This window comes from Hemitrygon akajei, chromosome 28, assembly GCF_048418815.1.
Source record: "Hemitrygon akajei chromosome 28, sHemAka1.3, whole genome shotgun sequence".
Lineage (NCBI taxonomy): Eukaryota > Metazoa > Chordata > Chondrichthyes > Myliobatiformes > Dasyatidae > Hemitrygon > Hemitrygon akajei.
In genome coordinates this window covers 25,783,548-25,794,255 of record NC_133151.1, presented here as the reverse complement: position 1 = coordinate 25,794,255, position 10,708 = coordinate 25,783,548, and positions in this window count along the sequence as shown.

The following is a 10,708-nucleotide window of genomic DNA, read 5'->3' as shown; positions in this document are numbered from 1 at the left end:
GAGTGGACAAGGGAGTCCCGTAGGGAGTGATCACTGCGAAAAGCAGAAAGGGGGGGAGGGAAAAATGTGTTTGGTAGTGGGATTCACTTCACCTGTGAGTCGGCTAGTGTGTTATACTGCGGCCGGTGCTCCCGGTGTGGCCTTTTATATATTTGTGAGACCCGACGCAGACTGGGTGACCGTTTTGCTGAAAACCTACGCTCGGTCAGCCAGAAAAAGCAGGATCTCCCAGTGGCCACACATTTTAATTCCACGTCCCACTCCTATTCTGATATGCCTATCCATGGCTTACTCTATTGTCAAAATGAATCCAAACCCAGGTTGGAGGAACAACACTTTATATACCGGCTGAGTAGCCTCCAACCCGATGGCATGAACATTGACTTATCTAACTTCCGTTAATGCCCCTCCTCCACTTCTTACCCCATCCCTGACATATTTAGTTGTTTGCCTGTTCTTCATTTCCCTGTGGGGATCCCTCCCCCTTTCTTTCTCATGAGGCCTCCCGTCCCATGATCCTTTCCCTTCTCCACCTCTATATCACTTTCGCAAATCACCTTTCCAGCTCTTAGCTTTATCCCCCCCCCCCTCCGGTCTTCTCCTATCATTTCGCATTTCCCCCTCACCCCACTACTTCTAATCTCTTACTATCTTTCCTTTCGGTTAGTCCTGACGAAGGGTAACGGCTCGAAATGTCGACAGCGCTTCTCCCTATAGATGCTGCCCGGCCTATTGTGTTCCACCAGCATTTTGTGTGTGTTGTGATTTGAATTACCAGCATCTGCAGATTTCCTCCTGTTTGGTCTAAGAAGATTTTTAGGAATATTTGGGTATTACCGAAAGTTTCGTAAGAAGTTTGCAGACATTTCTCTCCCCTAACAAAACCCCTGGGAAGAGTGAAAGAATATATGGAATGACCTTTTCCAGGAGGTATTTGAACTTCTGAAAACCATCCTGTGTTATCATGCTGTGCTCAAAGCACCTGATTTTTCCCAAACCTTTCTCTATAGAAACAGACGTTAGTGATGACGCTGCTGGGGCAGTATTGTTACAGAAGGGTGTGGATGACATGGAACATCCGTTAGCTTATTTATCAAAAAACAATGTATTGTGCACAGGAAAAATTATTCAACTGTTGAGAAGGAGTTGTTATCATTCATTCTTGCTTTACAACATTTTAAGGTTTATGTTTGCCCTGCCCAGAGACAACTTGTGATTTATACGGATCACTATTCGTTGGTGTTTCTAACTAAACGAAGGATAAGAATACAAGGTTATTAAACTGGAGTCTGATATTGCAAGAATATGACTTAAATATCAAACATGTGAAAGGTACTGACAAATTCTAGCTGATTGTTTATCCAGATGTTAAGTTTTAAATTATACACGTTTTCGCTCTGTTATCTGATGATTACACATGTATTGTTTCAAACCTTTTAAATTAGTGTTAAACTATGAAAAATGCCTTCCTCAAAATGTTTTTTTTTTAAACGGAAGTGGGTGTGACGGTGTTCTGATTACCTCTATGAACTGTGCTTTTGAAAAGAGAGAGGAAGTTGTTGTTCAGCAGTAGACATCTTGTTATTGAGAGAGAGAGAGAGAGAGAGGAGAAGACTGCTCGGAGATGGTGTTATGGTTTCTCTGCAAGCATGTTTACACTTCTGGAAGGACCCTGTCAGCTTACGTGTTCTTACAGAGAGGGAAATGAGGAGCTGTTTGATGGACAGCTGGTGTTCAGCACGGTGAGATGAATAGAAGTCAGCTGATAGACCTACAGACACATGGCTTTGGACACGGAATGAGCTTTGTTGTGCCAACAGAATAGGTGGGTTTTGGAGGATCGATTAGAAGAATCGATCAGTGGCTCTCGCAGTGTGAAAATGGTGTGACCGGCGGAGAATTATTCGTGTGTCCAACCCTTGCCTGGGTTAATAATTCCACCACGGAAGAACGGTTCCTTTTGTTGTGTGGTCACAGTCGGTGATTTCTGAAGGATTTCGGAGGATCGAAGATCGGGAAGATCGACAGCATCAGCTCACCTGAAGACTCAACATTCTCCCACTCTCTCACTCTCTATTACTACTCAATTCCATACCACGGACTGAACTGAACGATACACAGCACCATAAGGCTATATCGGTTCAACCCTAGGCTTGAAGAAGCTTGGTTTTCATATATCTCAACACTTATATATAAGTGTATTGTATATATATATATATATATATATATATATATATATAACACTTGTATATAATATAACACATTTTATATATATATATATATATATAATCATTGCTAACTTGTTTAATATATCTGACTGTCTATTAATGAATTGCGTAATGTTATTATTCAGCAACAGAAAATAAAGAATTGAGATTTTTTATAAATAAATAAAACTTTTATTAAATACTGCTCAAAACAAAAACGAAAGTAAAGAAACGACTAACTTAACCGGAAAGCAGCTGCCATATGGCAGCTCGGATTGTCCTTAAAAGAAAAATGCGAACACAGTTCTTAAAAGTAGTAAATGCAAAAGTCCAAATGATTGATACAGTCAGTTAGGAGAAACTTCCCTTGAAGTAATAAATTCTCTTAAGACGCGACGTTACTGCTGATTCCAGCCGAAAAATGCTTTGCCCGAAGGATTTATGACGAAGGAAATAAAACGGCTTAAAGGCACTGACCTTCCCTTAGTGAAACGCTGCATCCAGCTCTTTCTGCTGTTAGAGCAATGCAAGAGCCATCTCGGACGCAGGTTACTAATTCCTTCCAAATGAGGATCAAAAAAATTCGCACATATTTTAACGCCGACAAGACCAAATTTTCTCGATCATTCAGCTTCCCGAACTTCGATGAATCTTCACTCTCCGACAGGACTTTAACTGGCAGAAGTTTTCAGAACTGCCGGCACAATAATTCTTACAGTAGAAATTAAAACTCCACTTTAAAACGAAACTGCCTCATGGAATGAAATACGTAGCAGAATGGAGTCACTGACGACTTAAGCCACGAACTGACCTGCGTCACAACGAGGCATTCTCCTTTTTACATGTTGAAACAGGCCATCACATGACCTCTCACTGGCGGGAAAATTACATCACTCCACTATCACAAACCAGTGCATCATGCAAAGCAGAGCCTCAATAACATCATGGTCATGTGACAGTCAGTCGTGAACAAAATTTTAACAATTAACTATTTACAACTTACACAGTATACATAGTATTATCATACAGCATTTCACAAGTTTCTGTACAGTAGGAGTGTTACAAATGTTAAAATATCAATCCATAAAAGTTTCATGGTACATTCAACATCGAAATAGACAAACAGCAATCACATTATCTTTGTCTTTAATATGAATTATTAAAATATTGTACCCCTGTAACATCAAACTCCAATTTACTAAGCTTCTATTTTTGTTTTTCATCTTACTCAGAAACACTAAAGGATTATGGTGGGTGTAAACTATGAATGGATTTTGAGTTGTGCCAAACTACACGTCAAAATGTTCTGAGGCCAAAACAAGAGATCACAATTCTTTTCCATTGTCGAATATTTTCTTTCTTTCTTTTCTTTTTACAATAATTTTATTCAGAAGAAAATACAAGATTTACAGATTGCAACACATAAATACATCTCAACATAACTTGTGTACATTCATATATTGTAGTAAAATTAATCAGTGTTATAGCATAACACATAAAGGTATATCACTCTGTAATCAAAAATTTAAAGATAGGTCATATATCGTAAAGGATTTTTTTTATATAAAATAATCAACCCCCTAGCAACTACCAAATACAAAAAACTGATGGATGGTAATGGATAATTAGAGAAAAAAACATATTCGCAAAAGAAGAGAAGATAAAAATATACATAAACGTCTGTGCACTGTTAAACTTTATAAATTGGAAAAGTAACTTAAGAAAGGTCCCCAGATATCATAAAAAGAAAGTTTCGATTGAGATTGAGCAGCGGATCTTTTCTAAATTTAAATAAGACATGATGTCACGTAGAAATTGAAGATGTGTGGTAGGGGTAGACTCCTTCCATTTAAGCATGATTGTTCTTCTTGCTAAAAGAGAGGTAAAAACTAAAACCTGTAGGTTAGGAGTATTTAAAGTTATATCTTCATTTGCAATAATACCAAACAAGGCAGTAAGGGGATCTGCGTCACATTGGACCCTAAAAAATTTTGAGATGGTATGGAATACTTCCCGCAAAAACTAATCAATTTTAGGGCAAAACCAAAACACATGAATTAAAGAGGCATCAGCAGAGTTGCATTTATTACGAAGTGGAGAAAAATTCGGATAAAAACTGGACAGCTTCTGTTTAGAAATGTAAGCTCCATGAACCACTTTAAATTGTAGAAGAAAAGGACGAGCACAGAAAGATGATTTATTAACCCGTTTAAGAATTTTATTCCATCTATCATCAGAAATCTGCAATTTAGTTCATCCTCCCAAGCATTTTTTTAATTTTATCTAAAATGACTTGTCTAGAATCAATCAACAATTTATAGATACCGGTAATAGAACCATTAATAAAAGGTTTTAAATTTAAAAGATCGTCCAGTAATTTTTTTTTTCAGTACCTATAGGAAAACTAGTTAATTGGAAAGGTAAGAAATCTCTAATTTGAAGGTATCTGTAAAAATGTGTTTTTGGGAGTGCAAATGCAGTTGACAATTGGTCAAATGAAGCCAGAGATCCTGAGATAAACAGGTCCCAGAAACTCTTAATATCTAGTTCATCCCAATCCTTAAAGACCTTTTCAGTCATGGACACTTAAGAGAAGGTAGGAATGTAGACAGCTCAGTGGTGGAGGAGTGAAAGTATGCCTGGAGCCGAAATAAGTGACCAAATCACCAAATGCATATTTCACTTCAGTATTTCCCAAACAGAAAGTGACGGGAGAAGAAACATCCGGAAGGATATGCTGATATTGGACGCACAGTGCTAACAAGTTGCAGGGAGCATCGGGACATTCAAAGAACGGAAACGAGGATAAATAACCAGGACTGGATAGAGTTCATTCCATGCTATTGAGTGAATGAAGCAAAATTGCAGATTGCTGGGGTTATCTTTGGGATCTTTATAGTCTGTTTTAAATTACACATGTTGCTGCAGAGAAATGCAGATGAGAAAATATTGCTCACCCATTTAACAAGGGCTGCAGTGAAAAGCCAGGAAACTACGAAGTTGACACAATTTTGTTCAGTTGTCGATAGCGAGGAAGATTGCTAAAGGATTCAGCAGAACATAGACCAGCTGAAGCGTAGGCAGAGGGATGGCGTATGAGGTGGTATATTCTGGGACATGAAATTTTAGAGTTTTTTTTTTCCCGGATGCTCTCTCCCTTTTGGAGAAGCAAGAATGGCAGTAATGCCGGTGACATGCTCTGCATCAGGCTGTGGTAGATCAGGGAGTCAGTCACACCTAAGGTGAAGGATGCTGGTAAGCTTAGTGACCACCAGGAACAGGCAGGGGAAGGAGTCGAACAGTGCAGGGTCCCCAGTGGCTGTTGTCCTCACAAAAAGTACACGTTTTGAATACTGATGGTGTAATCACCTCTCAGGGCACACTGCAGCAGCCAGGCTGCTGGAACTGACAGTGTCTCAGATGAACAATAGGGGAGGACGGGATCAGCCTGGACCGTATTTGAGAGAAGACTCAAGATTCTGTGGCTGTAAAAGAGATCCAGGAATGAATCAGAGCAGCTGCTGAAAATGCTCTATTGCTAGTGGTGCATATAACTTGGTAAAAAGAGGGCTGGTCTTCTACATAGTGAATAGAGGGAATTAGGAAAAAAAACTTAAAAAGCACAACTTCAAAAACAGTAGTCTCTAGAATGCACCTTGTGCCACATATGGCTGAGGATAGCAATAGAACGATGATTCAGATGAATTAGTGACTGAGGGGCTGAGGCTGGTGAACAGGATTGAAATTCTCAGATCACTGTAATTTCATTCTGTTGTAGGGAGACTTGTATACAAGAGATGAATTGTTACTGAACTGGAGGGGTCCAATACTCTGTGGATTTGTGAGTGATGCTCAGAATAGTGTAAATGGGAGTGGCAGTCAGTGTAACCCTGAGCAGGGGGTAATACTGTCGCCAACGAGAACAAATTTTCTCCAAAGGTTAGAAAGGAGCACAGACAAAGGAGAGGAAAGACACATGGTTTAAACCTCATTTTCTTCAGTGTAAGAGGTTGACAGGTCAGGTGACTGACTCTGGGGGCTGCTGGATCACTTCGTACGTATAGGCCAATGATTTGGGTGACGGAATTAATGGTTTTTTGGTCGTTTGCAGACAATTCGAAGATAGATGGAGGGGAGATGGTATTCAGGAAGCAGGGATTCTGCTGAAGGACAGAGAGATTAGGAGAATGGGCAAAGAATTTGAAGACAGAATATCATGCAAGGAACTGTATGGATATGCATATAAGCAGTAATGGTGTAGACTACTTTCTAAGCAGTATATAAAAAAAAAACAGTAGTCCGAAGAGACTTGGGAGTCCTCCTGTAGGAAGTGTAATTTGCAGTATGAGTCGGTGATAAGGAACGTAAATCAAACGTTAGTATGAATTTCAAGAGGACAGGCTTACCAATGCAAGATCTTCTCACAACCAATTAACTTACGTTCAAGGACACCTAATCTCATATTCAAATATTCATTGCTTGATTACTTATTGTTTCTCCTTTATGCATTTGTACAATTTGTTGATTCTTCACTCTGGTTCAGCACCCTAGTTGTCCAGTCTTTCGTCAATTTTGTTAAATTTATTATGTACAGAACAGATAACAGTTGTTATTATTCTATGGATTGTTGAGTATACAGGAAAATTAATCTTAGGGTTCCATATGGTGACATATCTACTGCCATATGTCAATACTACATATTATCTTTATTTATCAAATTTACATTAAAACTTAGTGAAAGACATCTTTTCCAGTTTTTATTTAAATTCTGTCTGTTTGCCTTGAACACAGGACAGTAAACCACGAGAATCGTTAATTCCATTAAAAAAGGTTATTGCGAAGCACGTCAGGATATGGATACAAGAATATTTCCAAGTCACTGAATATCCCTTGGAGTACAGTTAAATCAAGCATTAAAAATGGAAGGAATATGGCCAGCTGTAAAACTGCCAAGAGCAGGCTGTCCTCAAAAACGGAGAGATCGTACAAGGGGATGAGTGATAGAGGCTACCAAGAGACCTATGATAACTCGGAAGGATTTACAACCTGGAAATATGATGTTGTAGCTATTAGTGAAACATGGTTGCAGTAGGGGTGTGATTGGCAACTAAATATTCCTGGATTTCGTTGCTTCAGGTGTGATAGAACTGAAGGTGCAAGAGGATGAGGTGTTGCATTGCTTGTCAGAGAAAATAATATAGAGGTGCTCTGACAGGATAGATTAGAGGGCTCGACTAGGGAGGTTATTTGAGTGGAATTGAGGAATGGGGAAGGGGTAGTAACACTTATGGTGTGTATTATAGACAAGCTAATGAGGAGCGAGAATTGGAGGAGCAAATTTGTAAGGAGATAGCAGATATCTGTAGTAAGCACAAGGTTGTGACTGTGGGTGATTTTAGTTTTCCACACATAGACTGGGAAACTCATTCTGTAAAAGGGCTGGATAGTTTGCAGTTTGTAAAATGTGTGCAAGATAGATTTTGTAGCAACTCATACAGGTAGCAACTAGAGAAGGGGTAGCTTTGGGTCTCCTGTTAGGGAAAGAGATAGGTTAGGTGACGAAGGTATGTGTTGTGGAGCACTTCGGATCCAGTGATCACAGTGCCATCAGTTACAAGATAATTATGGTGGATAGGTTTGGACCCAGGGCTGAGATTTTTGATTGGAGAAAGGCTACATTTGAGGAGATGCGAAAGGGTTTAGAAGGAGTGGATTGGGACAATTTGTTTTATTGGAAGGAAGTAATAGAGAAATGGAGATCACTTAAAGGTGATATTTTGAGGGTACAGAATCTTTATGTTCCTGTTAGGTTGAAAGGAAAAGTTAAAAGTCTCAGAGAGCCATGGTTTTCAAGCGATATTGGAAACTTGGTTCGGTAAAAGAGAGAGTTCTACAATAAATGTAGGCAGCATGGAGTAAATGAGGTGCTCGAAGAATATAAAGAATGTAAATGAATCTTAAGAAAGACATTAGAAATGCTAAAAGATGATTTGAGGTCGCTTTGGCAAGTAAGGTGAAAATAAATCCAAAGAGTTTCTACAGTTATATTAATATCAAAAGGATAGTGAGGGATAAAATTGGCCCCTTACAGAATCAGAGTGGACAGCTAGGTGTGGAGCCAATAGAGATGGTGGAGATTTTGAACAGTTTCTTTACTTCGATATTCACTAAAGAGAAGGATATTGAATTGTGTAAAGTAAGGGAAACACGTAGGGTAGTTATGGAAACAATGATGATTAAAGAAGAGGAAGTACTGGGGCTTTCAAAGAATATAAAAGTGGATAAGTCCCCGGATCCTGACAGGATTTTCCCTAGGAACTTGAGGGAAGTTAGTGAAGCCATAGCAGGGGCTCTGACGGAAATATTTCAAATGTCATTAGGAACGGGGATGGTGCCGCAGCCTTGGCGTATTGCTCATATGGTTCCATTGTTTTAAAAGTGTTCTAAGAGTAAACCTAGCAATTATAGGCCTGTAAATCTGACGTCAGTGGTGGATACATTAATGGAAAATATTCTTAGAAATGTTATATATAATTATTTGGATAGACAGGGTCTGATTAGGAACAGTCAACATGGATTTGTGCCTGGAAGGTCATGTTTGACAAATCTTATTGAATTAATTGAAGAGTTTACTAGGAAGGTTGACGAGGGTAAAGCAGAGGAAATTGTCTATATGGACTTAAGTAATGCCTTTGACAAGGATCCACAAGGAAGATTAGTTAGGAAGGTTCAATCGTTAGGTATTAATATTGAACTAGTAAAATGGTTTCAACAGTGGCTGAATGGGAGATGCCAGAGAGTACTGGTGGATAACTGTGTGTCAGGTTGGAGGCCGGTGACTAGTGGTGTGCCTCAGGGATCTGTACGGGGTCCAATGTTGTTTGTCATATATATTATTGATCTGGGTGATGGGGTGGTAAATTGGATTATTAAGTGTGCAGATGATACTAGGATAGGTGGAGTTGTGTATAATGAAGTAGGTTTTCAAAGCTTGCAGAGATATCTAGGCCAGTTGGAAGAGTGGGCTGAAAGATGGCAGATGGAGTTTAATGCTGATAAGTGTGAGGTGCTACGTTTTGGTAGGACTAATCAAAATAAGACATACGTGGTAAATGGTTGGGCATTGAGGAATGCAGTAGAACAGAGTGATTTTGGAATAATACGGCATAGTTCCCTCAAGGTGGAATCTCATGTGGATAGGGTGGTAAAGAAATCTTCTGGTTTGCTGGCATTCAGAAATCAGAGCATTGAGTATAGGAGTTGGGATATAATGTTATAATTGCACAAGGCATTGGTGAGGCCAAATTTGGAGTACTGTGTACAGTTCTGGTCACCGAATTATAGGACAGATGTCAACAAAATAGAGAGAGTACAGAGGAGATTTACTAGAATGTTACGTGGGTTTTAGCACCTAAGTTACAGAGAAAAGTGGAATGGAGGGTTATGGGCTGAGTCCGGGTCAGTGGGACTATGTGAGAGTAAGTGTTCTGCACAGAGTAGAAGGGCAGAGATGTCCTGTTTCCGTGCTGTAATTGTTATATGGTTATAAAATGGACAGAATACTGCACAGCTGTAAAACTGCCAAAAACAGACTGTCCTCAAAAACGGAGAGATCTTACAAGGGGACGAGTGAATGAGGGCACCAAGAGGGCCATGATAATGCGTAAGGAGGAATAAGCTTCAGTGCTGAGATGGTAGAGACTACACATTCATCAACTGTTGTCGGTGTGCTTCACCAATTTTCTTGCTTTTCAAAACCTTTTCACGAAGTTGCTTGGAGCGCACTTTTGTCTTCATGGTGTATCTTTTTGTAGGACACTGTCTCAGCAACAATTGGAGCTGGTGCATTTATACGCGAGTCAATTGAAACATCCTGACTGCATACAGTGATCTCTTTTTAACCCAATATAGGTATTCTAAAACTGATTATGTGCAACAGTGATGATTTGGTGTGTTATATTAAAGGGGGTGAATACTTATACAATTGATTATTTTTGTTTTATCACTTTGTAGTTATCATTTTTTAAAATTTTGCCACGAAATAGTCTTTCCGTTATTCAGTGTCAGTAAAGCAAGTTATACCACTGTGTATTAAAGTTGTAAAACAATAAAACATGGGCACTTCAAAGGTTCTGTAACAGTGGGACCGATGTTATCTTTGATCCTAGTGATGTGTGTTCTCACTCCTTTATGTCTGCTGCCAGTGTGAGAAGAGAGAATGACAGGGGTGGGAAGGATCTTTGATGGTGTTAATTGGTTTCCCGGGGCAGCAGGAAATGCAGCCGGTATCAATGAATGGAATGAACCTTTCTGTGACAGACTGAGCTGTGTTCACAAAGTCCTTCTCTGATATGACTTCATAGATTGCCATAGCTCAACCAACTGGACTGAGCACCATTTACCATTCCTCAGTCTACTCACCAGGCTGTTCATGAAACCTTTGTATCAGAATCAAAATCAGAATCAGGTTTATTATCACCTGTATGAGGCAGGAGACACTC